We start from the raw sequence: 24,838 nt of genomic DNA on the forward strand, positions 1-24,838 counted from the left end.
GTTCTGGGCTCCCCGGTTCAAGAGGGACAGGGAACTGCTGGAAAGGGTGCAGCGGAGGGCTACGAGGATGATTAGGGGACTGGAACACCTCTCTTATGAGGAAAGGCTGAGGGATTTGGGTCTCTTCAGTCTGGAAAAAAGACGTCTGAGGGGTGACCTTATCAACGCTTATAAATACTTAAAGGGTGGGTGTCAGGACGATGGGGCGAGGCTCTTTTCAGTGGTGCCCGGGGACAGGACAAGAGGCAATGGGCACAAACTGGAACATAGGAAGTTCCACCTAAACATGAGGAGGAACTTCTTTACCCTGAGGGTGGCAGAGCACTGGAACAGGCTGCCCAGAGAGGTGGTGGAGTCTCCATCTCTGGAGACATTCAAAACCCACCTGGACGTGTTCCTGTGTAACCTGCTCTAGGTGACCCTGCTCTGGCAGGGGGGTTGGACTAGATGATCTCCAGAGGTCCCTTCCAACCCTATGATTCTATGATTCTATGATTCTATGATACAAACACGATTCTTTAAATAGTTAATTAACTTTAATACATAACAATCACAAAACTGTTTTGGTTTTTTTTTTTAAACAGTTTTGTTTAACTCTTGAGAGTTCTGTGTTTGAGAGAGAGCAGAATTGACTAGAAACGAGAGGAGACTGCAGACTTCTGTAATGGCACTGTCTTTCTACACGGTGAAAAGCACGCTGTTCTCTAGTTTCTCTGCTAGCGCATGCCACAGCTGAGGCAGCATGTCATCACTGAACACCTGCTTGAATCCTGTTTCATTTTGCTGGCATGCCACATTTCCGAAAATGCAATGTATTGCAGTCCATTACCTATGTATTACCGTTGTCTTTACGCACTCTGAGATCATACATATTACTTATGAGGAATGGGAAGAGCTGAATATCATTCATCTATATACTGAATAATGCATTCAGAAGCAGAATTTTGGCCCCAAATGCAGAATTCAGTTACTAGCTCTCATCCTACTTCAAAATTACATTGATGCACAGATCTTCCATTGGTGTTAATATCATTCAGATTTGAGTCGGGTTTAAACAAATTTCTAGACTGGAGCTTCATAAAGAGGACAGGTAGGAGCGGTTCCTTTGAAACGAACTAGTAGCCTAAGAAAATGCATTTTACCTGCAAAAAATAAAAAGGCACTTTGTGAAAGCAAAGTTTGGATGCTAGACTGCAAACATCTAATTTGCTATAGGGCTGGACAGGCTGATGTTCACACCATGTGAGGCTTTGGTCTGCAAACTTAATAGATAAGGAAAACATCTACTTTGCCATATTATTTTCCGATGCTCATGATAATCTCTTTTGCAATGTGCAGAAATAAAAGTCACAAAAGATACTGATCAACATTACTTTACTCTCTGCTAAAGAAGATAATATTAAAAAAAAGTACTATTATGACAGGCGGCTTAGAACTTTTAGCAGAAATATAAATTTCCTGACTGTACACTTTCACAGTTTCATAACGCTGACTTGGCAGCAGCAACATATCTACATAAAAGAAAATCAGAAATGCTCTTTGGAAGAATTAGAGATTCTTTTACCATAGCACATCTCTCAGAAATAAATATTTATCATCTGGTTGGAAACAAGAATTGCCTTTTATTTATGTCAATTTTATTAACCAATTAAGATTGTTACCATAACTGACTGAAACAAATATCAACATTTTTTATAGTAAACCAGCTTTACTCTAAATTTACTTATTACCATAGTCTTACCCGCTTAGTTTATAATTAGGGGGTGGGATCATTAAAAATGGTGGGAAATTTTAGGCTAAGCTCTGGCAATTCTATGTAGCACTGAGGAGTGCTCTGTATAAACATTTGTAAATTGGGCTTGTTTCTTATTTGGTTCAGTGTTTGCGGTGGGTGAGGAACACACTCAGAGCAAACAATGTTTTGAATACACCTGAATAAAACTGCTAGTTTTGTTTCCTACCCAAATGCAATAGTGAAAAAAACCACAATTAAACTTGAAAAAAATTCATCCTGTCAAAATAAAATATTTTTTCCAAATTCTCTGACCCCTTAAACACTGAATTTAGTTAAATGCTATTTTCAGATATCATAGCAAAATGAAAACTTGAAACTTTTTGTTTAAAAATTGTCAAAACACAATGTATTTTATTTCCTGTTATTGAACATTATTTTTACTTTGTTTAGTAGCAGTCTCAAAAGGCATTCAAATTATTTTGAGTGAGAAGCCTGAAATGGAGTTTTGTGAGAAACATTAGCTTCGCTAACTGTTTAAATAAATCTACTTAAAGCATATTTTTCCCTATTGCATGTTCTCTCAGTCAGGAAAATCTCCATGATGTTTATTTTCTGCACCACTCTCTACATGTCATGAAGCATATGTTGTAGGAAACTGATTGCATTTCAGACTGACAGCTGCTTTGCTGTTCCAGTTCTCTGTCATGAAGGAAGATATCTAGCATTTAAGCAAAGAAATTCCTCAGTAATATGTTTGGACACTTGCCTTTAGAACTTAACCATTATAAACTCTGGGCTCAGTTTGCCTCGGCAGTTCACTATTCTGATTTCCTAATAGGCATTTCTTTTAGCTTTTATGCAGGTAGATAATTCTAACCAATATTAATCTCAATTCTTCTAGGAATTTGTATCTAACGCCATAGATAATGGCATAAATCCCCAGAAAAATCAAGGTATCCATTTTAAACTTTGTTTAAATCCTTCAGCAATTACGTAGTCCCTTAAAAGAAAAATGAGATCTTTTAAATAAGTCAAGGAGCTATAGATCATTCTTAGGTTCATTGGTCTTTTTCAGAATTCTTCTGGCACGTCAAATATGGAGGTTGATACCATTTCTTATAAACAGCTGGTTATCTCAGTACCAAGTTCAGTGGTGAGCTGACAAACTCATATTCTGAAATGTCACTGAGGTAGGAGATGCCCAGCTCTTTCACAGATACTGTTAATGCAGTTATTTTGGCGTTTCTCCTGTGAAAAATGCCTTTGCATTTCATTCTCAGATTTATTACACATAGGAAAATTGTTAAACTTTGAAGAGCTCATACTGCCACTCAACTTATAAATTAATTCCTTCCACTCGTTTTACTTTCAATCCTTCTGGCAAAGCTAGAGCTACACAGAGCACACTCAGATAATACACACAAGTAGACAATGAGATCCTTAACATCATACAGGGCCACTCAACGGTGATTCTTTCCAAACCATTTCTTTCTCCTAAGAATTGTAGAAAGGGTTGCAACAGGTTAGGTCATTTTATAGCTGACTTATTGACAGACCTCTACAAAAGTTCACATTTCTTAATATTTCATATGAACACTTAATTTTTGTAATCCAAGAACAGTTGATTGCTCTGAATTGCAGGTGCTATACTACCGTGATTGTAGTAATTAAAATAATTAGGATTGGAAGAAGTATAATTAAGTTATTAATATACACAGTCTTTGTCACATGCAGAACACAGGGCTTTTGACAAAGCAATAGAAGCAATGGGATAATCCTGCAAAGGGTTAAAGCGACCAATCAGATCAGAAGTCAGAAAACTGCCTTTTACATGAATTTGCAAGTGCAAAGTTTCTCATCATTGGACAAGCAAGTGATGCATATTATTTTCAATTCCAGTACATGTGTGTGTTGAGATAACATTAAGTTCAGGATACGTTTTTATTCCCAAAAAGGATTTTTGGTTTTGAGGAAGTTGCACCAGAAGCATTACTAAATAGAAGTTATAATCAATGCCGGGGTATTAAATGCCAGATCCAAGATAGGCTATGCATTTAGACAGGTTATGCTTTTTCCTGTCTGACAACATGAGAAGTTATTTAGTTCCACTCTGCACTGACATCTTTTGTTTGTTATATTTCTACTGCATAAAACCTATTACAAATTTACATTATTCAAAACCAGAGTGTAAATACGTTTTCAAGAAAGCTTGCCAACCCATCCCTTCCTTCTGTTATAATAATAGAAAAATAAGCTTGGCAAAATTTTTAGAAAATGGAATTGCAATCTTCTGCTTCCTAATTACAGGGTATAGCTGCAATGTTCATTAGTCTGCAGTTGGCAAGATTCCACAATTTTCAGACCATCAAGCACTTTCTTGCTGGAAATGGAATGTAACGTTAAGGGCCAGATCCTAATCCAAAGAATGAGCCACCATTTCCACTGGCCTGCAATCATAACCTAACAGCATAAAATGTGCATACATCATCCATGGTGGCTTTAGGTGAATTTCTTAGGTGGGATACATTAACGTTCAAGGAAGTTTGGGGCATTTTTTTGCTCCAGCTTTCAAGATATGTGGTTTTCAAAACTCACAATCATTTGGGAGATGTAAATGTTGAAAATAAGGCAGATGTCTTTGATGTTGCACGTGAGTTAATGGATATGCTCACTGTGCGATGAGATACTGACCTCTAGCACGTGGGTGACATTTCAGTGACTGAGGCAAAAAAAGAAAGATTTTTTAAAAAGAGATCAATAATCTCAAATAAAGACTATTTTATATGTATGTGAAATATACATATGTATACAGTATGAAGATTATTTTGTAGCACTGTTTCTTTTCATGTCTACTGTTTTGTGGACATACTTACAGGCTGTTTTGCCACCGTACCTTTTAAAATACAAGTATGAAAGTCATACGAGCTTCTTTCAGAGCTTCTCTTTTGTGCATGCAAAAAAAGGTGAAAGCACACACATAAAGAACCACTCGCAGGTTTGAACACAGATCTGCACTGCAACCATACATGTTACATATTTTAAAAAACTGTATCTGGTTTTCTATGAAAGCTGAAGATATTTACAATATCTGAAAAATTAGATCTTTCAAGCTATCAATTACACCATGGCTTGAGATAGTTATCAAATTTAGATGCCCCTATTTTAGATGTCCTGATACAGAATGAAGTTAGATTCTGCTCTAAGGCAACACAGAATTACTTTGCTCATGTGTACACAGTATCCCACAACTTTAAAACTGCCTTTCTTCTGGAACAGACCAGACCCAAAGCCCAGCATCTTGAACTAGCTGGAATTTAGACTGAGAATTTTAAAATTAATATTTAGGTTGAAACAGCAGAAGCAGAGATTTTAGTATGCAGTCATTTGGACCCTGGCATTTAGCTGATCCACTGCACAGGAAAGCTTCAAATGGTCCCACAGTCATTTTCTGAAGAAGAGGAAGATAAATAAAAATTCCCCTTGTCTTTGATAGTTCTGCACTAATTTGTTGCTTTCCTCGTCAGGTCTATTACTACGGGCAGTGTAGTCAAAAGTGCCTGCTGCACCCAAGCCTCTGCATGCAAGAGTGATGTCAAAGCTGAGCCCTTCCAAAGGCTAATTAAACATTTTCAGATGAGGGAGTACAATCAGTGGACAACAAGCTCCGATTCAACAAGCTCCCATGCAACACAAAAACCTGTCTCTAATGTGTGATGGGGTCACTAAAACCCTGAAATCACAATTGTGTTTCAAGTCTGTCATTTTTTTTTTTGAGTGCAGCTGGTTCTTTGTGACCAACTATACTTTTAGTAACGAATGAAAACAACAGAACCAAAGGTACACAGTACAGGTGTTTAGGGATAAAACAACTGGCTTCGTGGTATGGCAACCAGGTTATTTTCTTTTATCTTTGAAAAAGTGGCTAAGATGGTAGCATTGAAAGCAGGCAGCTACCACTACCTCACTTACCAGTTTGTCTTGCAGAGAACTTGACACCTGCCTTTTCTGATTTGTCGTTCGGCATTTGTAGTTACTTGGCATTTCAGTACTTGCTACTGAGTAGCTGAACATCAGTGTCACCTTCATTCACACAGGTAATGTATCTGTGGGTTTTAGAGCCATCAGTGCCGTTTGCTTCCTTTAGGGTTGGATGAGAAGAATATTTGTCTAAATCTGCTGCTTTTGTGCAGACTGGAATAAGTCAGACAATGTGACGTCCAGCAGAAATAAAAGACACGTTGACAATATTGGTTACACATTTCCAACACATCTTTGTTTTCCACTGATTTTATGCACTCAAGTATACAAAAATACCAGTAAAAGGGTGAAAATGCCAAAAAGTAAAACAAAAACACAGGCCAGCAGGTTAAGAAAAGCACTCAGCAGGCACCAATCAGTTACAACACATACCTCAACTCAAAGTTCAATCCCCCAAATATCAAGCCATCAGAATTTATCTGGTAAAGTACAAAAGCCTTTTAGGAGAACTATAAAAATGTTGCCTTATAAACCAGTATAAAAATTTGGGGATTTTATTTATTTATTTATTTTTGCAAGGGTGTGATTTATTTGGCTTTTCATTTTCAAAGTGATTTTCTGGGACAGTTTTCCTATCATTTTGGAAGACACTGTCCCTAGTGGAGCCAAATAAAGCAAAAATACTCAGATGACCACATTTCCATTTGTTCTCAGTTTCTAGCAGCCTGTAAGGATCTTCCAGAAACCCCTCACAACTCATTAGGATCACACCTCTCATTCCTCATGGTAGTTTTTGAAAGTTTTTGAAAAGAGCACCAAAATATGAAAAACACAGCATGATGGAATTTTTAATGCTGCAGGATCACACTAGCACGCAATGCTGATGCAGATTATTCTCAGAGTATTCACTGAGCAAGAGAGGAAGTTTCTTTTCTTGGAAGAACACCTTGCAATGTGTAGAGAAAAGGTATTTGTTAAAAATATGAAGGTTTGTCCCTGAGACTTAGATGTTTGTATAGGTCACAACAGATGTCTTGCAAATGAAACAAAACATTCTCTTTAATAAGCCCAGATCTTTGTCATGACGTTTCCTATATTGGGAAGCTAACCAAAAGAATTCAAATATAAGCTGTTATCAGAAACATTCTTAGGTTAAAAAAAAAGTACTGTGATGTGGCTAACTTTTTCCCTGATATGAGGTGTCAACAGATATGGTGTCCAATAATCAAGTTAAGAAAGAAAATACATTTCCTGTTTTACACAGCACAGTAGATATTGGTGAAAACAAGCGAGGTGAGAAGATCACTGCAGAACAACTCGAACTTTAATCAATGACCAGCACATAAATAATCTGATTAGTGCCTATTTTGTTCAGTAATCTTTTAAATACAATGTAAACTAGCTTCTCTCCTCTAGAAGCTGTATTAGCTTTCCAACCTTTAGATTATAACCCTGATTTATTTTATATTTTTAAAATTTCCATTTTATTTATTATCCCAGTTGCATTCTCTTATGGTGATTCAAGTAAATGTTTTGCCACAAGTTGGAAATTACCATCACTAATCAGCATGTTGATATCTTTTTGTTTCTGCGCGTGCTCTCTACGTCTGGAAATGCATTCTCCATGCTTGTGCTGGGATTGAAAAGAATTGGAAACAGGCTGAACAGTTCTGCCAAGTTTTCTTGAGAAGAGTTATGCAAATATATATGGGTGACAATGAAAGAAGTTCAGGAAACCTTAGTTTGCACAGCTGTCTAACTGGAATACAGATTTAGTATTTAACTTTGGCATTTTTTTTTGAAGTCTTGGCCCGTTTTGAACATTCACTGTATTCAGACACCTCACTACATCAACAATGAACTGAAAACTACCAGTTTTATAGACTACTTATATAAGCAGATACATCATTTTATCAACATTTTCATTTTGGTACCAAAAAGAAAAAAAGTATTTTGAAAATAGGCAAAATAAATAAGGTCGTTACTCATCTGATTGTTCTATGTCATGCCCAGTAGGCCACAACCCATTGATATTTACATTCTTAATAGACAGCTCTAAAGTAAATAGAGTTTTCTTTCCAGGCTTCAGACTAACATACAAAACCTGTCTGTCTTTAGGTAAAACTAACTCAGACTCTAGGATGCATTAGGTGATCTCATGTTTTCCAAGGATTAACATAATACCAATAATATCAAATTGATCTATAATCTTGTCCATGTTGATACAATGGATTTTCTTAAAATAGTAAGACTATAATAAACGAAGCTTAGTAGAATTGAGAAGAAGAAGAAAAAAAAACCTCGAAGAAGATAGACAGCAATTTTGAAAACTACTAGACAGTTTGGTTTGCAAACTAGCTCTGCTCCTGCTGAAATAAACAGCGTTTTGCCATTGTCTTCACTGAAAACAGGATTCCACTGCATATTTGTGGGTAAGATTGTGAGATTCCTGTGAATTATAAAGAAAAAATATTCAGAATACACCATTAAATTTCCTTCATGAATTCAATTTGCTTCATTATGAAACACACATATGCGTGTGTGTATATACATATACATACCTAATATATGGATAGGATTGATTCACATGACAATATGAAGACAAACCCACAAATTTTTGAATGGAGAGAGACAGAAAGAAACCATTTAGGGTGCATTGTTTCTTGAGACTGATTCTGTCCTGGACTGGGAGAGCTACTGACACTGACTATTTCTGACTCGAAAGTTGTGACCTCCTCTGCGTCCTTTTTCTGCTGGTGATACTCCATTACAATTGCTACAATAGTGATACGGAAACTTATAATTTATATATAGCAAATTTTTCTAAAGTAGTACAGTTTTTATGTTTATGTTACATATCTCTGGGTATTTTTGTTTCCTAGCTTCAGGCTACACAGTACTTGTCTTTTCACAGCAATGTTCATGCTAACTTCAAAAACTGACTGTTCATGCAAATAAAGTAGAGAGGTTTTGGCCCTTGACCTCAAGCGATACAACTGCTTTTATGAGTAACACAGACTTTTAGCCCTGTTGACTGACAAAAATGCAAATACTTGCCCTTATACTGCCACATAACCACCTCCTCTGTATATTACAATGGAGCCCAAAAGAACGCCAAATAAAACGATCATAGTTGACTGGAAGACTCAATGTGATCCGGAAAAGAAATTCCATGTTGAAATGTCAACCATTTTTTGACGGGAGCAGTGAAAATTTACATAATTCTGTAGCACTTTAAAAAGAACTTATCCTTCCACATAGTTAGGAAGACATGAAAATGCTGGAATAAAATAACATATTCCCTTTTGAGAAACACCTAACATGTTACCTGAATGTATTTTGGGATGGACTAATGCTGATGCATATGTGGGACAACAGAGCAACTAGCTGCCTTTCATGTCTATCAAACGTCATAAACTTATATAATAAGAGTAAAGGAAGAAACTGGAGTCTCATAAATCCCTAAGTTCAGTAAACAGAAGCTTTGTGGCATCCCCAGAATTCTTCCCTCAGTCAAATGCATGGCTAGGGAACTTCTGACACGCCAGCTGATAGAGTCAAGCTGTTCTGAGATGACAGAGGAAATCAGTATTTTACAGCTAGCGCCCATGTTATCACATGCTCAGTCAAGTGTATTTTGGGAAACTGGAATGTACTAATAAAAAATAGTGTTTGTAAACTATAGCAATTTCTGAGAAACCTCAAGAACATGCTGTCAAGACAGTACGCATTATGAAATCTGACCATATTAATGAAAGATCCAAAGCAGAAAATGACATACTTTTAGGTACTGGAAACCCTTTTCTCCTTTAAGAGATTAATCAGTTTTCAATTTAGGTTTGCTTTTTTTTTTTTTTTTTTTTTTTACATAGAGTTTCTGAGCATGCAATATTGAATAATGCTAGAATAAAAATTGTGTCTGATTGAAAAGAATTTAGTGGTCTTCTTTTACCTTGAAGTGTAATTTTCTACTGAATTGAGGTTCTTAAGATAAATTTTAATCTCTCAACTCTTTACCTGTCTTTGACAAGGAGAACAAGGAAAGAACAATAAATCCCTGTTTGTATAAGTAGGATAAAATGAAACCACTCAAGCATTTACCTTACATTACCAAATGTGAACTTCAGTTCCTTGGGACTCATCTGCTGGACCTTTCCCCTTTCCTTATCATGTATTTGTCTGATAATTCATTTTTAGGCCAGTTCTGACAAATCCTTCTTGCACGAAAGGTATTAAAAACACTTGTCTAGTCTATACGAGGAGCACTAACAGATTTTTTTTTCTTTATCTGTTACAGTGTTAAAAAGAGTGAATATGCTTCAGAGATACTTGGATGGGTATTTACAAAGACAAATCTGCTCTGAAGCTTCTAAATCTGTTTGCCTAGTGCAAAGGGCAGACAGAGAGAGTCTATATGCATCCCCCCGTTCATTAGGCTGTATATAGGTATGAGTATATGTATACTCATGGTTTTCATTATCAACATACCTCACAGTCTTTACAGTTCTCACCTATCAAGCAGAACAGCACTAGTTACCCTCATCTTGCACGCAAGGAAATGGGGCCTGAGATTACACGTGATTTACTCAAGGTCAGAGAGGAAGTCTGCATTAAGAGTTGAACTCAAGTGTTTTGATCTCTAAAATCCAACTAATTCAAGCACTATACTACCCTTTATCTATGCAGGATGTAATGTTGAGCATATCCCTATGGTGCTTTCTGAATTAGAGTCGTCAGTCTTTTGCATGCTTATACGCTGCAGGACAATAAATGATTTTAAGGCAAGTTGTTCGATGAGGATGAGATGTTCAAAGGTACAGCCAGGCACAATGAATGTTATCCTTTACATACAAGCCAAAAAAAACCCAAATCCACAAAGAAAAAAAAAAAAAAGAAATATACTCTCCATACTCAACAGATTCTTGGGCACAAGTTTGTCCAATACTGCTGGACTGGGACAGTGACTGACTGGATTCTGTAAGGAGAATTATGGCTCAGCTGATGACCAAAATAAACACCACTAGGCAATAAATTGTGGTATCCTTGTGACCTATCCAAGAAAGTTATTGGTTGGAGCTGAAAGGACCTTGAGGAAGATACAGCAGGTGTTTTAGAGTGTATTTAGCTATACCTGCAGCTGTACCTGAAAAGTCTTCCAATTCCTTCTCAGTTACCTCAGGCTTCCTTGCAGTTCTAGCAAAAAGGAGAATTTTTACTTCTTAGTACTTTACTGGCCAGCCAGGCCCTGGACAGTCTCTGTATAAATCTGCCCAAATCCTATAAAGATGTTTTGCTTTCCTGGACTTTGTGGCCAGATTCTTCTTTTTACTGATACTTTCCATCTCCAGGTGTCATGGAAAAGAAGTAAGACTGGAGAAGGCACTCTGCCTTTGTGGAAAGCCCTAGATATGTCTATAATGCCTCTGGCCCAAACTTCAGAGCTTTGTTGTAGGAATGGTAATCTTGTCTTTCCCTCCCTTGAGGGAACATTAGAAAGATTCCTTCCAGCCCAGTACCGCTGCCAGTTTGGGAAGCAAGACGTTATGGCAGACTGTCCTCCAGTGGAGAGGACTAGAACTGACAGCCCTGTATTCCGCAAGATAACTTCTGTTCTGATGAATTTACAAACCCCAAGCTTTTGCAGCAGAAAATCATGCATTTTATTCCATATCTCATTCTATTCCTCTGCAGTCTGCTAAATTACAAGGGCCTGCAGCATACTGATCACTGACAGAGTTGCCCATTTAATTAAATGGTGTCCATTAGGGCAGCTTTCAGGAGTCTGAAACTTCACAGTTGGATTTTCATTACACGGAAACGTGGAAGATGTCAATGAAGTGACATCTCTATTATCTGTTAATGTAGAATGAATAATTTTAATGGAAAAAATAGCTACGTTTTTTAAAAAGTATATGTTTAAGTCTTCTCTTGTTAACTATAAAAAAAAAATTCTATACTACGTTTCAGTCTAATTCCAAGCACCTTCTCAGTCCATTTGATTTTCTCAGAAACAGAGATAATCATCTAGATTTTAACTCTGTAATTGGTGTTGCCTTATAGAAGCAACTGAGACCTACTCTCATTTTAGACATCCTCTTTGCATGTTGATAATCATTTCCAATAATCTCTCATTCCATGAGAAAGAGGGTGTCTATTATTTAATTTTTATGCTACCACATGTCAAAAAAACAGGGGGCCTTACCAAACTAATTAATGTTTCTTATCTTGAGTCCCAACAAATAACAATGCATGTAAGGGCCTTAATCTGGCTTGTGACAAACAGAATTCACAGTCACTGTTACAGAGAAGAAAAGGAGACTGAGACAGGTGCTCTATCAAGTGTGTCACATGTGTGTACAAAGCAGAAATCACTCTAATACTCTATGCTCAAGAACAATGGCTTCAAGTAATCAGCCAGCTCCAAAAATGAAAAGGTCATCAATTAAAAATATTGCATGCATTTTATCACCTTTCCTTGATAAAGTGGGAGAGAACTACTTCAGGAATTCCTTTAAAACCATCACTCCACCTATTACAAAAAACTATTGATGCAGTTACATGTCATTAGTGGCAATTAGTGAGAGGTTAAATGCTGCCTGCTGCAGTGATATTGTGCATTAATTGGAAACTACTCATGAGAAAAGAAAACTCTTATGAAATTACGTTTGTAATACTAGTAATTTCAGAACAACAAGTGACTTCTTGACTAGCTAGACACCTTGAAAAGAAGAGGTTCATTTTTGATGATTTTTATTTTTTACTAATCGTATTTTATATTTTATATTTGTATGTACAAACTTGCAGAACTGCACACTGAGCAGAAGCAGGATTGCAAGAATAAGGCTCTCCAGCCCTCTGGGAGAGAGAAGGGCAATTCATTCTGAGAAAAGTGGATGGGTGATCAGGGTAAGACTGAAATACTGGACTCTGTTCCAATTCATGACAGTCTTCACCTACCTGCCCTCAAGCAGATATCTTTTATCTCAATTCTCTACCTATAAAGGAGGATAGGCAGTAAAACCAATGGAAAAAACATTGCTATAAGATGCTGAGGACTGTGTACATACCTAGATAGATATTGCAAGCAGAAAACGCCTATAAATGTAACTCAGAGGATCGCTCATTCTAATCAACTCTGTTGTGAAAGCTGTAGCCTTTGAGAAGGAGCAAAGCTAAACAGCTTAGTTTACTAATGCAGTAATGCCCTGTGGCCTGCCTGCCAGGGCATTGCAATGCAGAGCAGGCTGACTGGCAAGATTCAGTCAATCCTTGCACAGGGACACAAGAACTGTTCTTCTGGGTCAGATAAAAGATGTCCCTAGTCTAGTACTTTGGTCCCAACGTTGGCCAAGGAATGGGCATTTGGAAAGGAAATAGAGAGCAATATTTTTCACAGAAAGCCCTTCCAGCAATGTGGATTGAAGTTTCCCAAACTAATGATGAATCCATATAACAAACTGAACGACGAACAAATTGCACATGTTCGATACCTAACAAATCATTCCCTGAGGCGTGCAGTTTTCACTGTTCCTCATTAAAAATGAGTGCAGGACTGTCAGTCCAGGATGAGCCTAAAATGGGCATAACATTAGCCTAGGATGTTACCCTAGTGCCTGGGAAGCTTACCATAAACTTTTGCTATGGCCTCACAGAAGTAACTCAGCTCTAATGTAACTGGACACAGGCATTAATCTCTATGCATCATGTCCTAGCTTATAAAACAGGAATAGCACTAATACTGTACCCGACTGCTATGAAGTGCCACAATATGAGAAATTACAGAATAATAAGGGAAATTGCCTTTTTATTTTTGGCAGTATAAAAATATAGGTAAAAATTTCTTTAGGAAGGTTACAACATTCAAGTGATGAATCCCGTCACGGACCTGTCTGCTTCACCTACGTTCCATCTGCTGATCTGCCTCCCCTCACAGCTTGGAACAGCTCATGCCAGAAGACATCAAAAAGAGAAACAAACAAATGAAAAAAAACAAACAAACCCAACTGTCATCAGCTGAGAGATAAGCATTTTCTACTTTAGACTCTTCTTGTATAGAATTTCTCCACCAGTGTGTCTTGTTTATGTTCCAAGAACAGCTGTATTACATTTTATAACAACCTTAAAGACTGCAAACTTAGAAAGGTGTCCCCCCCAAAAATAATGCACTACAGGTTCTGTCATTCATGAGTAATTTGGTCATCAAACCTGAAAGGTCATCAAACATTTGCTGGTTTCACATATAACCTGCACCAACTGTACATATACGTATATACTTTTTACATGTATTTACAAAATGAGTAAATTTATGGGCTACATCCTGTATGACAACTCTGCATTTTCATGGTAGTCTGAATAAAACTGATACAGCTTACCTGAGTGATGTGAGGGGATCCTGAGATGAGATAAAGAAAAATTAACTAGATTTCTGCAAATTTAACTAGATTTCTGGAAATCTAAATTTCTAAATTTCTGTAAATTTAAGGCAGAATGCTGGAGCTTTCCTGGGTTGCTAAACCAGTCAGCAACACCTGGAGCAGTGGTTCCCAACTGTCCCGTCACCTGAGAAAAAGAGGCTCTTTCCTATTCCACACTTGTCAACTTCTACCCCTTTCTCTGCTGCTCAAGCAAGGTTGCTATTGCCTTCCTGGCCCCTGCTTAGGCTGCAGCAGCAGCAGCTATTGCAATGGCTTCAGGAGAAAAGCATCATCACCTCCAAGGCAGCCCACACAGAGTGCGCAGCGGCAGCTAAATCCTTTGTATGATCAGTGAGGCCCTCACATTGCTGATAACTGAACAAAAATGTACCAAACAATATCCTATCCATGCCAGATCAGTCCTCAAAGGAAGGTGCAGTTGGGAAGTGTCTCAGCAACTACTTTGGCTTTTCTCCCCTCTTAATCTGAGCTTAAAAGTTATGAACCAATTTAACAACTTCAGGCACTGATATATGTAGGGGACCTACCTAGTTTGTTACTTGCACCAACATTGTGGTGTGGCCGCTCCAAGATATTAGGAAGACATTTTCCAGGCTTTTGAAATTTTCCAAGAGTTCTGTTGAGAATTCCTCTTGTGCTCTATTGATTTACAAATGCAGTAAGGGTGCTACTGCTGGTGTCCAGCAGTGATCCATAATATTTAGTTGTTTTGAAAAACACAAATTATCCTTAAAACAAATTATATAGGAATTTAGCTTTGTAAGTTAAATTGGGCCTGTAGTTTTTCACCATTTTTGTTCACAAACTGAATTTGAAGTCATTCATGTATTTATTACAACATATTTTTCAAGTTTCAAATTTGTTCTATTTTCTTCGGCCTTGGCAATATCAAGGACTACCACCTTTTCACCAACTGCTGAGCCCCTCTGCCATCCATATACTGCCAAACATAAGAAAGGTGGATAAACATGGAAGATGGAAATTAAAAGGGAACAGATGGGCTCATCTGCAATTATACCTCTGAAAAGACTGAGAGCCTCACAGAGATTTATAAACCTTCTGGAGACCAAACATGTGGTGATCACATAAAATGATCGTTGAAAATGTTTTCAGGAGTAATTGAAAATAATAATTTTATGTGGAATATAGGAAACTTCTCAAATCAACAGTGATCCAACAAGAAGAAAACAATTATGTCCCCAAAGGTTTTTGCAAGTGTACATAACTTGAGTAAACAAACGTATGATTCCAGAAAAGGCATTTTATCCTGTCCCCACTCCCAAGATTTCAGCCAAGTGAAAAAGCAATTTTTAAATAAATGCAATGGGATGATTTCACTAACAAGAATGAGCCAAGGGTGGCTGATCTGGTCTGTCACTAGGATGTGTCAATTATCTGTTTTCCTCTGTAAGAGGGAGATAACTTCTTGGTCTGGTAATAGTTACTCCATTAAATCTGTGAGGCTCTTCCCTTTTTGAACTAAATAAACCTGAACAAGTACTCTGCTATCCTCCTCTGCTTTCCTCATTTATAGTCTTTTTGGGATCTTGTTTTTGTTCCTGTATGTGTTAAAAGAACATTTGTGCATGAGTATGTGTTCATATTACAGAGACAGAGGTAATAAGTGGGTCCCTAAAAAGACATAAGTGCTTATCTATTATATGTTCAACTACTTGGTGAATATGAAACTGAAGTTAATGGAATAAAAAATTTAGGGAATACCTTCAATTTATCTCCTCACTTTCAGCAAAGTTTAAGGCACTGATTTTCTACCACCTGCTCAGATGTGATGGCTTGCTTTCTAAAATGTCCCTTTTTCTCAGTAGGACTTCAAACAGCCTACACAGAGATGACTTCAGCTTGGAAAGCGTTGGCCATGCAATAAAGACAGAAAAGAATTATATCATGTAATTTATACAAACTGAATTTAAAACAGCAAGCTCTTGCTATATGAAATTTCATGTAGCAAGGGCTGATATTGACAAGTCAGTTGTCATTAATTCACAGAAGTCTGAGTCAATTTGCTAAGAATCCAAAAAGAAAATTAAAGGCCACGTCTTTGAAAACTACCAGCTGAAGCAGTTGAACTGACAAAATTCCAGGAAATTTCATCAACTTCAGACTTGCAAACTGAGAGGGATGTAGGAGATGCTCAAAATGGAATTGCTCCTAGGAGGCCAGAAAACATCCAAGTGGATGCATCAAGCTTGAAACATTTTTCAAGCAAAAGAAAAAATATTTTGAGAAGCAAGTTTTCTAGGAAATATGAATAGAAAATATTGTCACACAAGCCATCAGTAAGTGGTAACAGAAAGAGCACTTGCTTACACAGTGATAACATCTGTAGCAACACGTTTCCATGATTTTCCCAGCATTAACCAGAGTTTTGACCTCAAAGTAATTGAAAAACCTTGAGAGACTTTGGAAGGAAAAGAAAAAGAAAAAACAGAACCCAAACCTCAGCACTAGCAAGGACAAAGAGAGAGAGAGAACTACTCTGGTGTGAAACAATCACTTATATCTAATTTCTCCGGAACTGTTTTTTCATTCAGCCATGGAAAGAACTTCTCAGGCTAAAAAATACAAATGGACTTAGTCTGCAAGAAATTGCATTTAAAATAGAGAAAAGATTGCAGTTTTTTACAAGTCAATTTCTAAAACTTGTTCTGAGAGACAGAATTAATACTTGTGCATTGTTCTTTCCCATTCAGTTATGAGTAGACAGGACTGGATTTTTCAAAAACAACTTGAAAGAAACTCCAAGATTAGTACTACGCAGTGCTTTTGAAAGTCTGCATTCAAGAGGCTTCTTGGACAAGAATTTCACAGAAATTTATAAAACAATGTGAGAAGTATAACTGGGAATCAAGAAAACACCATAAAATAATCATTATTTGTTTCCCCTCAAATGTTTTAATTCTGTAAATATAATTCTAGCTTAATTGCTTCAAGCTTAGGGTTCCAGCTGCAAGCTGGGTTCCGTTTCAAGCTGTTCTCAGTCAATCGGTAATATTTCCATTGAAGTAAACAAGCACAATGTCAAATGCCAGACAGTCTTTTCCTAAATACAGTCTGGAACAACATGAATCTGTTATGACACGATGAAAATAAAGCCCTCCAGTTTTATGTGATACCAATAAAATCAACTCATCTTTTTATTTCGGCTGCCATTTTAAAAATCAATGTAAGTGAAAACTGGAAAGTCTTTTTCTTGCAAATTGATTTGTGGTGGTAGTTTTCAAATTTCCTCTGCAATTTTATGTCTATTTTAGCCTTACTTTCCTTTAAGGTATTTTGGAAGATGGACAAATGAAGTTAATCTAACTTAAGTCTAAATACCCATTTCCCAAAACACTTGATTATCGGGGGAGGTGGGAGGCAAGGGGGGTGACACAGCATAGGAAACTTAAATCCAATTATCATAATTTATTTTCATGGTAATTTGTTTAATTTCCTAGAGAGAGATATCTGAACAGGTATATAAAAATAAAGAAAGAAAGTCTGGGAGTTGAAGTTCCATCTAGGAAAAGGTACACGTTTTTTACTGGAATGATTACTAATTTTTAGAATATTTTATCAAAAGGAACAGATTTTTCACAACTTGAAATTTTAAATTCTTAATCTCTAGGTAGGTACTGTAACACTGACACCAAAAGTACTTAGCCTGTAAAATACTGAAAGGCAGACTTCAGTGATTACAGTAGACTCTAAGGGCTTGAAAAGAGGTGAATCTGTTAGAAGACATTACTTTAGAATTAGCTCAAGGAGGAAATTTTTAGTGCAAAAAGAGTAGAAAATATACCTACTTCATCTTGGACCAGCTCTAGGTGTTAAAAATGACTTGTTTCCCTAGACAATATTTTAAACAAATATTTTGGTAGCTAAAGCAGTATTTGAGACCATTAGTTTTTTCTCTGTTGTATCAACAGTGGCAAGGTTCCTAGTCTCTTTTCCTTTCCAATATTTCTTCCATCTTTTCATTTGGTACAGATCTCCTTTCTTGCCCCCTTCACTTGTGCTTCCCAGGAGCAAAACTGCCAAGTAGTTCACTAAATCCTTGCAAAATACTCTGTGATCTAAACGTTTTTATTTCTACTACGTTGAATCATGGAGGGAGCCTTCCATCCAGCATTTATTTTCAGCAAGGGAAATGTTATAAAGTTGCACAGCTATTCTAGCTCTGAGGTCATTCAGAGCACAGTGGAATTAAAATTACACTCTGTCACACAACCCTTCTGTAACCGAGGTATGGAAAAAGGGAGAGGAAATTGAAAAGATGGAAATGCATGGGGTATTTAGGGCTGAGGTTATCACCTCAATTACACAGAAGAGTAAAACAAAATGAACGAAGGTAGATAAGCTCAAAATGTAGTTTAATATTTCTGAGTAGCTTAAAGGACAAAGAAAAAGGATTTATTTGAAAATTTCTCCTTACAATTCTCTATAAACTATTCACTCCCAAATAACCAGACAATGTAGGTTTAGGTACTGGAAGTGTGGGGACGTAAGCCGTGTGCACTTCAGGGTGCTATAGCTTCCCTGCCACCAGCAGTGCCCCTACACAGCCTCCAGGGGAAATTTTTATCACTATTTCTAACTTCTACATTAATTTTCTCTTTAAAACCTAAAACATTCCTACTGACATAGATATATATAAAATCTGCATGTTAAATTTATAAAGCTTATTTTGAATGCATTTTTACATTCACTATTTCCCTACACAAAAGGTAAAAACTCTTAGAGAGTAGAGGAAGACTGGAAAAAGGTCAGAAAAGACTGGAAAAGATTCTGCTTCCACTCCCTTTTATATGTACTCTGGGGGATAAAAGGAGGCCTACTCTGGTCTCCCTACTGTGTCACTTGAATGAACAGTGTTCCCTCATGGCTGCTACCATCGCTCTTCCACATTAACGCAATGAAGTAGAGAACCAGTAACATGGAGTAACAGAAGATCTTGCTCCTTCTCTCTCAGACCAGTCCGTGCACTTCCCACCAGTCTGCACTCTCCTTAAAGTAAATATAGCCTTGATTGTCTCTCTGCTTTTCTCTTTGAGGAGAACTGCGTCCTTTCACTCAGAATAGGAAAAGAGAAGGTTATCTTCTGAGCCTGTCATACAACAGGCCAGCCTGTCTAACTTACAAGGTCAGAGGATTCAAAGAAGTGAGGTTTCTCTCCTCTTTTCCAACAAAGTAGCGAGATAAATGCTTACTTGATTAAACCAGCTGATAAGAATGCCTATTGTAATATTTTCTCTCAAAAGAGCTTTCCTTTGGCTCCAAGAGATAAGAATGGAGAACTTTTAGCGTGGCATTGATCCAAGCTTTGAAAGGACTTGCTGATTATGGATAATGTTCTTATTCAAATGAGTAGTCCCTCTGAAGCAAACACTGATGTTGCCTGACTGTGATGAACAGGATTTAATCCTATATTCCAAATTAATTTCCGTATCACATAGAAGTGTATTTATACATCCCAATCTCAGGATCGGGATCCCACTGGGATTTTTACTATTGACTTCTGCTAAAGAGGAGTCTACACGACATGAATTCCTTCAGTTAGATCACAGTTAACTAACTTTCCCTTAATTGTATGCTTCCATAAAGAAAACATAAACAGTCACAATAAAGGACAGGAAAATGAAGGAGTTTCAAATGTCACATTAAGTATATTTGCATTTACAGACTAATTAAAAATTTATACACTAAGTACGAATGTAGCTAAGATCTCTCTCTAAACTGTCTCCTTTCCAACAAAAAGTCCCAGCACACTTAGCCGTTTCATATCTGCAAGGCATTTCATCATCTCTGTTTCCTTTCTTCAAAGCTTTTGAATTCCAATACATCCATTCTGAGATAGGAGAGACACCAGAAAAGCACACGGCATTCACAGTGTGGGTGAACAATGTATTGATACAGGGACGTAACAATTTATTAATTTATTTCTGCTGTATTATTTCCCTAATAATTCCTAAAATGTGGTTTGTTCTGGACTCACCAAACACCAAGCTGACACTTTTCAGCAGTGCTATCTATAACAATCCCAGCATCTTGCTCTTGACAATTAATAATCCCAGATACCATAATTTTATATGGGGAGCTCAAACTGTTTTCTTCTTCTGCATCACTTTATATTTATCCACGCTGAATTTTACCTATCATTTTACTACACAGTCACTCAATCTTACAAAATCCTTCTGTAATTATTCTTGTCCTTTTTACATTAAATAACTAACTAACAGCAGTAAATGCTGTCACATCACTGCCCACTCCATTTACCAGATCACTGATGAATATGTTGAAATACAGAACTATATTATTTTTCCTGGTATATAAATCAGAATCTAGAATTTGCAATGGGAGTATAGGCTCTTACATATCTATCTGGATTGAAGAGACGAGATAGGAGACTTAATACGAATCAACATATTATATTTAGCTATGGAAACACCACTGACTTAACAACAAGTTGATTTCACAGAAAAGAAAATTATAGATTTTTAAGCTTTTTAAATTTAAAAAAATAAAAAAAAGAAATGAAAATCAATGTTTTGTGTCCATTTGAAATGTGCAGTCTTGCAAAGACAGTAAACAAGTGCATATCTGAACTTCTGTGATATACAGCATGGAAAGTAAACTAATTCCAATGAAGACACAAGAAGAACTGGAAGATTCCAACACCAAAAATAAATTTAACCAAATCCCTTTCCCAGCCTGGTTTCTTTCAGATGTGTGTTCCATGGATAAAGGCTATCCATGATAAATGGCTATCCATGGATAAAGGCTACAGTTGGGACATTTTAAAGATTGATTTATTTCTTTCTTTCTTTCTTTTCTTTTTTTCTTTTCTTTCTTTCTTCTAGTAAAAATTGATCTCAACATTCAACTGTTCCTCCAGAGAACGGACTGTCAGGGCCTCTCACCTCTAACTGACCAGCAATTTTAGTGCAACTGAAATTAACTGAAGATACTGAGGCATCTTCCCCTTTGTTAGATGCATCTGAAATCGAGCAACAGGTTCAAGAATTGTGGACACACAGACGTACATGAAAAAGGCTCCAGAGGAATGACAATTGAGCCCTAGTGAGCACTCTAAACTCGTGCTGCTTGTTTTACTTAGGCGGTATACTATAGACTGTAACAGTGTTTGCAAAAAAATATTTCTCACCTCTTAAAATGCCCAGCACCCTTGAAACACCTTTCTTTGTTACCTAAACAGGACATCCAAACTCACACAGAGCAAACAAAATTCCATTTCTCAGAGAACCTAGAGCATATCCTTAAGCATATACACGTGTGGCTACAAAAATGTGAATGTAGAAGTGCTTGCATTTAAATACAGAATGATCTATTAAGAATTTTCATTTTCAAATCCTGTTGGAAGTCAGTCTCTAAACTTTGCATGATCTCTTTTCAGTTACTTCCTAATCTCTGCCATTTACTGGTAAAGACAGCATTCAATCATATTGATAATGCAAGATTCCTGCCACCATGCCTCAGATAGATGTATTACCAGTGCATGCATATGAAAATATGAAAATGTGAATAATATTATTAAAGTTCACAGAAAAGAATTTATATCTTTTCGTAATACTGCATATTAAACAATCTTATAATGCCCCATAGATATAAAATCAATTTTATCTCTTATAAAGGTGCAAGGAAAGTAGAATGAGGCAACTTCAGCTGTAGAAACAGTATAAGACCATCAATTTCCAGATGGATCAGGAGCAGAACTCAGTTCTTTGGCACGGGGAGAAGTGATGAGGCAGCAAAGTAGGATGGAAGGAGAGAGAGAGTTGTGGGCTAGAGCTACTGTATATTTTACTTCCTTCCACAATATCTCTTCATTTTTTGCCATGAAACCTGAACCACTTGGAAACTGAATTGCACACATTTGTGTTTGATTTCAGGATGTCCAAAGCCTCTTCACAGCAGTGGCCACACCTCCAGCCAGAATGCTGGATATCCAGAAATCCTACTGTGCATGACAGCAGAGGTATGCAATGTACACAGACAACCTGATAAATCCAGAGATGCAAACATGCAGCTATGCAGAACCCACCCCGTTTCCTGTGCACGAAAGGAGCAACGCAGCATGGCGATGTTCCCTGGCGGTATAAAGCTACCCCAGCACAGGCTCCATAGCACTGCACAGTGTTTCCAAGTAAAAACCCAGGGTAGCAAACCCTAATCAGGACTATGAAAATACACAGAGAAGACACTACTTATAAGCATGGAATATTACAAGAATTAAGATATTTATTTAAAGGGTGAGAATTTACTTTTTTTCTGCATTACAGTTTCTAGAGTACTGTTGGCAAGACACTTCTGCATGTCCTAAAAACAGGAGCAGGCTGGGTAGTTACCCGCTTTCCTTTTTCATTCTCCAGTAGCGACTAGAATTAGAAATGCCTGTTAATTAATGTTTTACAGGTCCTAGAACACTAACGGTGAGAATTAGTGTAACTTGCTAATTATGGTTTGTTCAATAAGCATACTGTGGAACTCCTTAGCTGGAATATTTCTGCTTCTTACAATCTACAGGAAGGATCAAACCTTTGAAAGGAACGTCAGCATTTTAAGTTATGTTACACTGGAAGGGTATTGTTAATTGGGTTTTGTTTGGTTTTGGGTTTTTTTTGGTTTTGTTTTTCTAGTGTGGGCAGAAAGGCTGAAGTAGATGGAAAAGCAGGTTTTTCTCCCATTTCCTTCTTGCAGTCTTACCCTGACAGCAGCAATAGCAGCTCCATTGATATAGAATGATACACTTGACATCATGTTAACAATTGCTCTACTCTGTTCATTTTCACCAAGGCCTGCTGGGTAATTTCACTGAGGTCTACTTATTTTTATGAGGGCCTCTCAGCAGGAGGGAGGGCACTCCATGCCATCTTTGAAATTCACAGTGTGCTGGCACATTGCTGCTGCTTTCCCAGAGACTTGGGAGAACAATCAGCCCTGCAGAATCTGCTGCAAAAATCAGGGAAAGACATGTTTTAGCTCTCTGGAGAAGTCCAAGCAAAAGGTATTCACTGCATGGATCTGAACCAGCACCTGTCTTTTCAGCAGCCAAGGGTGTTCAGTAAAATGTCCAAATGTAACCTGCATCTGGCAATTATTCAGAAAATAAAAGTACCGACCAAAGCACCAAGCATCATCTGTGATTTCTTTCATTTAAAAACAAAACAAGTCAACAAAAGGCACCGAATACTTCACCAACAGGACAGAGAAAAAAAAGCTATACAGGCATGAGTACCTGAAATGTTTATTTAGCTAAGTCCAAAAGAGGGTTAGTCATATCAGTTATCTGTTCCATCTTAACATAATAGCTACTGGGTTTTTTTGCTTAACTGGTGTACAACTGGGCTGAAAGTTCATATCTAGAGTAGAAAAGCACCAGAGGCAGGAACTAATGTGTTAGCAGTGTTTCTCTTTGTCATGTCTTGTGCTCATGGGAACTGTAGGAGATTAGGTGACTGTGAAACAATCACCATATACCGAAAAAAAACCAACCAAAAAAACCCCAACCAGCTGCATGTGTTCCTACGTGCGCAAAAAAATGACCAACCAAAATAAAGGAAAATAAAAGAAAGAACGATTATGCAAAGTTTAGCCTAATCTTCAGTTATTAATAAAAACCATTGCAGTAACACTGGCCCTGTTGTATGATTATTTTTTTTTTCCTGAAAAGATTCACAACTTCTTGGTAAATAAAAAGTTTGAAAAATACTGATTTACAGAACCCATGACCAGCATCAGTGGATGCTCATACTGGTTCTACAACTCTTGGTAGATTGTAATTACTCCTAAGTTAGCATTTTAAAAGGAAACTTATTTAGAGAATTTATTATTTCCATTCAAAACTCATGAGCCTAATGAACAACTGAAAGACCATCAATCACATTTTAGTGAAAGAATTTGTACCAGCTTTCACAATAATAACCAGAGCGATAATAATGAGTGTATTACCTCTGAATTTTCAGTGACTAAGACATAGGTTGGCTTCAGGAAAAAGCACTTCCATTTTATCCCCACAGATTTTCCTAAATTCATGATGTAACAATAAAACCACAGCTTTTGTACTTTCTTTTATACAAAAGTAAGTCCTGAAACATAAAAGTAACAGCTCAATAGCACCAATTTAGAGACTATCAACTGTTCACATTTAAAATATTATCTACTCTTATATTTCCAACTCAGCAGTTTACTGCATTGCCAAGGAGGTTTATGGCGATGGTCTCCAACTGCTATTTATGATCACTGGCTTATACACCTCAAGCGGTCAAGTTCCAAGAATTATCACTCCACTCCAGTAATGAAAAGAGAGAGTTTGATCTTGGTGATTGCCACGCTATACTGAAATGAATGGATTACTATGATTATGATTTATTAGGATGATTTCCAGGACATTCAAAAAAGCTGAATTGGCCTTTTCTAGATCTCCCAGCAGCACACCTTCACTGGTCACAGCAGAGAATATAAGTTTGAATCAGCGCACTATTGTAAGGCTTGTTGCCTTTGGAGAGCAGATCATCCCAGTTGTGAATCATGTACTCAAACTGAATCTCCTGTAATTTTAACTGTGAGTGAGACAGATCATTTCTTCTGCATACCTAATCCTATGCTTAGCCTAGACTGAAAGGCAACTTAATTTTTTGAACTTCCTATTCAGTTAAAATTCTCTTGTAGT

Source organism: Chroicocephalus ridibundus, chromosome 6 (assembly GCF_963924245.1).
Source record: "Chroicocephalus ridibundus chromosome 6, bChrRid1.1, whole genome shotgun sequence".
NCBI lineage: Eukaryota > Metazoa > Chordata > Aves > Charadriiformes > Laridae > Chroicocephalus > Chroicocephalus ridibundus.